This window comes from Pseudophryne corroboree, chromosome 5 (genome assembly GCF_028390025.1).
Source record: "Pseudophryne corroboree isolate aPseCor3 chromosome 5, aPseCor3.hap2, whole genome shotgun sequence".
NCBI classification, from domain to species: Eukaryota; Metazoa; Chordata; class Amphibia; order Anura; family Myobatrachidae; genus Pseudophryne; species Pseudophryne corroboree.
In genome coordinates, this window is record NC_086448.1 from 373,015,784 (window position 1) to 373,021,051 (window position 5,268).

The following is a 5,268-nucleotide window of genomic DNA, read 5'->3' on the forward strand; positions in this document are numbered from 1 at the left end:
TTTTGCCCACCCCTAGTTTAGACCGTCGTGAGACAGGTTAATTTTACCCTACTGATGAGGTGTTGTCGCCATAGTAATCCTGCTCAGTACAAGAGGAACCACAGGTTCAGACATTTGGTGTATGTGCTTGGCTGAGGAGCCAATGGGGTGAAGCTACCATCTGTGGGATTATGACTGAACGCCTCTAAGTCAGAATCCTCCCTAAGCGTGATGATACAGCAGCGCCACGGTTGGCCTGGGATAACCGGGCCCGCCCCCCCTAGGGTCCAGGGCCCAATATGTAGAGCCGCTCGCCACGGGACCGGAGCGTGGATGGAAGTGGGCCACCTCTCCCACAGCGCATATCATGTTCGCTGGGCACCTGGTGCTAAATCATTCGTAGACGACCTGATTCTGGGTCAGGGTTTCGAATGTAGCAGAGCAGCTCCCTCATTGTGATCTATTGAAAGTCATCCCATGAGCCAAGCTTTTGTCTCCCGCAGGGACGGCGCATGCGCGGGGTGTCCCACCAGCGTCACGCAGCCGACGCCTGCTCCGTGCAGGCGGGGACTTGGAACGGGTGCGGTCTCGGTCGGGTGGGGAGTGGCCCTACCCCCCCGCTCACAGCAAGCAAAGTCCCAGCCGGGGACTTGGCCGGAGGTGCCCCGTCTGCCCCGCGCATCAGCGCCTCCAAGTGCGGTGGAGCGCGGCAGGGTGGGTCCTTCCCTGGTCTGCCCGGGGGCCGACGTGGACTCCCTGGCTGGTCTTAATAGTTGGTGGCAGGACCACCGGGAGGGGGGAGGGGCCAAAAGATCCCCTTTCCTCCGCCGGGCTTAAGCCTTGGTCTGTCTGGGGCACATGGACTCGACTGGAGGGGTAGGCCCTACCTCTTCCCATTCGAACAGAGAGCAAGCATGGGTGCAGCGGGCCGCGGTGGCTTCCTTCCCTGGTCTGCTCCAGAACCGGTGGGGACACCCTTCCCCGGGCTTAAGTTCCAGGTTACCCGGGCGGGGAGAGTGGGACCGATATTTATTCCCAACTCAACTCTACACTTTCTTAACTCTACCCTTTCAGTATATTTTTTTTCCCTATTTCTTTATTTTTCTTCGAAGTGCTGCAGTTACACCTTGCGGCCAGCGGGAGGCCCAGACTCCCTCGCCAGCAAGCCAAGTCCCGGCCGGGGACTTGGCTGGAGGTGCCCCGTTCAAACAGAGAGCCAGCATGGGTGCAGCGGGCTGCGGGGGCTTCCTTCCCTGGTCTGCTCCGGGGCCGGCGGGGACACCCTTCCGCGGGCTTAAGTTCCAGGCTACCTGGGAGGGAGGGTGGGACCGATATTTATTCCAAACTCAACTCTACCCTTTCTTCACTCTACACATTCTGTATATATTTTTTCCCGCTATCTCTTTATTTTTCTTCGAAGTGCTGCAGTTACACCATGCGGCCAGCAGGAGGCGCCGCTGCAGGGATACGGGCCCAGGCTCCGCCATCCGGCTGCTCGGGTCCTCTGTTCCGCTTGCGTCCACCTGTTTTTTTGGGGGGGGTTTCGCGAAACAACACGTGAAATCTCCCCGCAGTGGCGCCAGGCGGCCAGCGGGAGGCGTTTCTGCAGGGAACCGGGCCCCACAGCTCGGGCACTAGGTCACACTTATTTTTGCCCGGAGAATTTCTGTTCAAGAGGATACATGGAATCTCCCCGCAGTGGTCAAGCGGCCAGCAGGGGGCGCCGCTGTGGGGATTCAGGCCCGGGCACCGCCACCCATCGGCCCGGGCCCTCTCTCCCGCTTACGTTCACCGGGCTTATATATTATTTATATTATTTCGGCCAGCAGTGGGAGCGTTTGCAGCAACGGTATGCCCAAGTCCGCGGAGCTCGTGTGAGGGGGCATTCGGCCGAAAAATCGCGGAGCCCGAAAATCGGGTTTGACGTTAATTTAATCCATGGGGAAGGATGCCCAAGTCCGCGGAGCTCGTGTGAGAAGGGCTTTCGGCCGAAAAATCGTGGAGCCTGAAAATCGGGTTTGTCGTTAATTTAATCCATGGGGAAGGATGCCCAATCCGTGGAGCTCAGATGAGAAGGGCATTCGCCCAAAAAATCGCAGAGCCCACAGCCTTGCTCTATATTTCTCCCCCTGCGCAGCGACCCCTGGCGGGCTGAATCCGGTCTTGCCGATAAGTGGAGACTGGCACCCCTCGGGCTGGGACAGGCTTCCAGGAGCCTGGGGAAAATTGGAGCATGTGACGCAAAAGTGTCGCGCGCGCCACCCGATATGATACGCTAATAAGAACCCCTTCCCCGGATGTGCAGAAGGATGCACGTGCCGGGGCCTGGCCCCTTGTTTCCCCGAACCCTGTATTCACTGTGGGCGTGGTTAGATAAAAAGCGCGGGCTTGGTACGGTGTGTGCGCCACAAACCCCGGAAGTTCTTCGTCTGCCGATCCCCTCAAGGCAATGGATGGAACCGAAGGCAGTGACGAAGACTATGTCCCCGACTCGTCACAAAATTGAGCAGCTTGGATGACAGTGGAGGGGACGAGAAGTCTTTTCACGGCAGGTTCTGGAAGTGTCCGGGGCTTGCTATGCGGAGGCCGACCCATGTCTCCCTCCGGCCCGCGCAGTGTCGATCCAGGTACTTACCCGAAAAGCAGATGGTTCGATTGCAAGAAAAATTTCTGCCTGTGGTGTGAGAGGCCATTCTCAAAAATTGCGAGACATGTGCAAGCTGTCCACCGCAATGAGCATGAGGTAGCAAGGGCACCCGGGGAAACTTTGCCCATAATGTCGGGGTTCTCTGCGAGGGCAGCGGAGTCCTCCTACCGTGCAAGCAGCTGGAAGAAGCAACGGCTCCCCAAGATTTCATGCACTGTGTAAAATGTAAAGGGCTATTCTCCAGGAAGCATCTGTGGCGTCATGTGAAGAGGTGCCCGCTCCGCAAAAGTGACAGCACCAAACCTGGAAGAACCAGGGTGCAGGGTCTCTTCACTTACGCCACACCCGTCCCGAAGGATGTTGGCACCGGCCTCTGGAAGTTGCTTAGTGAAATAAATTATGATGATGTGGTACCAGTAATCAAAGGGGAGCGCTGTATTATGCAGTTTGGCCCGCACCTCTACAACCGTCTGAGCCCTGATGTCGGCAAGCATGATTACATTCATCAGAAGCTCAGAGAGGTGGGGCGGCTTCTGCTGCAGACGATGAAGGTCACTCTGTTGTGGTGTATGGAAGATTTCATTTGCCCACTGAATTTCCTGCAAGTGGTGCATGCTGTGAGGAGCCTGGCTGGTTACGATGATCGGACCAATACATATAAAATACCCTCGATGGCTCTGAAGGTGGGACACTGATGGAGGGCAGTGCCCTGACAGTGGAGTGTGCCCGAAACTTTCGGAAAATTTATGAGGCGAGGTGGAGCGAGCTCATCTCCACTGCTGCCCTGAAGACACTTCAAGAGATAAAATGGAATGCACCGCTGCCTCTGCCCTTCACTGATGATAAGCACTTGAACCTGTACCTCCTTGACCATCAGCGAGAGTACATTGATGAGTTGTCCGCCCACCCTTCCAAAAAGCAGTGGTCCATGCTGGCCAAAGTTACCCTCACGCAGCTGATTCTCTTCAACCGCAGGAGAGAAGGTGAGGTTTCCAAGATGCGGCTCTCCTCCTTCGATTTACGGCACACAGCCAATTTGCAGGGTGATGTGGCCCAGGCCCTGTCAGAGCTGGAGAAGGCACTCTGTCGCCACTTCTCCCGTATTGAGATACCTGGGAAAAGAGGCAGGAAAGTCCCTGTACTGTTATCCCCAAGCATGCAGAAAGCGATGGAGCTCCTGACAGAGAAGCGGGCAGAATGTGGTGTGACCCCACACAATATCTACATGTTTCCTAGGCCAGCAGCCATGTCCCATTACAGGGGATCCGATTGCATACATCTCTATGCCCGGGAGTGTGGGGCCAAGCATCCCGAAGCATTATCTTCCACCCGCCTACGGAAGCATGTGGCTACACTTTCCAGGGTCCTCAACCTGAGCGATACAGAGATGGATCAGCTTGCTGATTTCCTTGAGCATGATATCCATTTGCATCGGCAGTATTACCGCCTCCCAGAGGGTACCCTTCAACTGGCCAAGTTGAGGAAGCTCTTTCTGGCTCCCGAGCAAGGGAGAATGGCTGAATTCAGGGGTCACAGTATGGAACAGATCTCCATTGATCCAAACGGTAGGTATCACTTGACAGTGTGGTTTCAGGGACTGACTGTCTAAGTGGGCTGGTGTGATCAGGCTTTCTGTCCTTCTCTATCCACAGAGCTGATCCAGGTGGTGAGCGATGACTCTGGGGATGAGCCAGAGTCAAGATACCGAGGTTCCCATGGGGCACATGGAAAAAGAAGCCGTCAGTGTGGTGGTGGCGGTGGATGGAGGTGCAGCGAAAGGTGGGTGTGACTGTACATCCCACTTGAGATGCGTCCTTGACTGGCGGTGGTATTGCAGGGTGACTGACCTTTCCTCTCCCACACAGGTGATGGAAGGGGTGCCAAGCGCAATCCGTGGACCCCAGCAGAAGTGAAAGCTGCTGAACGTCACATGATTCGGTTCATTCACTCATGCAAGGTGCCGGGCAAGAATGAATGTGATGCGTGCCTAAGGGCAGAACAACAAGCGCTGAAGGCTCGGAACTGGCTCTCGGTTAAGTTTTACATTAAGAACCGAATTACTGCTGTAATGAGAAAGAGCCTTTCCTGAATAAAATGTATCTGCTGCTGCATACATGTTTCCTCTGGTTAACCCTGAAAATAAATCAGTTATGTGGGTGTCCTCATGAGGCTGGTATTCCTGAATAGGTCCCAATGAGGTCCAGGGTCCTTCCGGTATTTGATACTGATTTATCGGTCAATTTGGTAAGGTGTAATGTGAATGTGATTCCCTCTGTGGGTGCGGACCCCCAGGTCATGCTGCTCGGATGTAAGGAAAAAGGTGTCCCCATGAGGAAGGTTCCAGACATATATCCCGATGAGGATAGAAAAACAAGTATGTGTGTGTGTGTGTGTGTGTGTGTGTGTGTGTGTGTGTGTGTGTGTGTGTGTGTGTGTGTGTTATCTATATTTGTATCATCTATATATCATCTATATATATTCACTTATCATCTTTATATCTATATATCTTCTATCTAGATTTAATTTATAACTCTATATAACATCTATATTTCTATATATCATCTATTTATCTATCTTACATCTATCTATATATCATCTATATATCTATATATAATCTATATATATATATATATATATCATCT

The 5,268-nt window shown here is 53.8% G+C and overlaps 1 pseudogene; it reads left to right on the top strand.

Moving 5' to 3' along the window:
• The window catches only part of LOC134931400 (28S ribosomal RNA), a 6,158-nt pseudogene extending 5,685 nt beyond the window's left edge, over positions 1-473 (top strand).
• Positions 474-5,268: the final 4,795 nt, after the last annotated feature.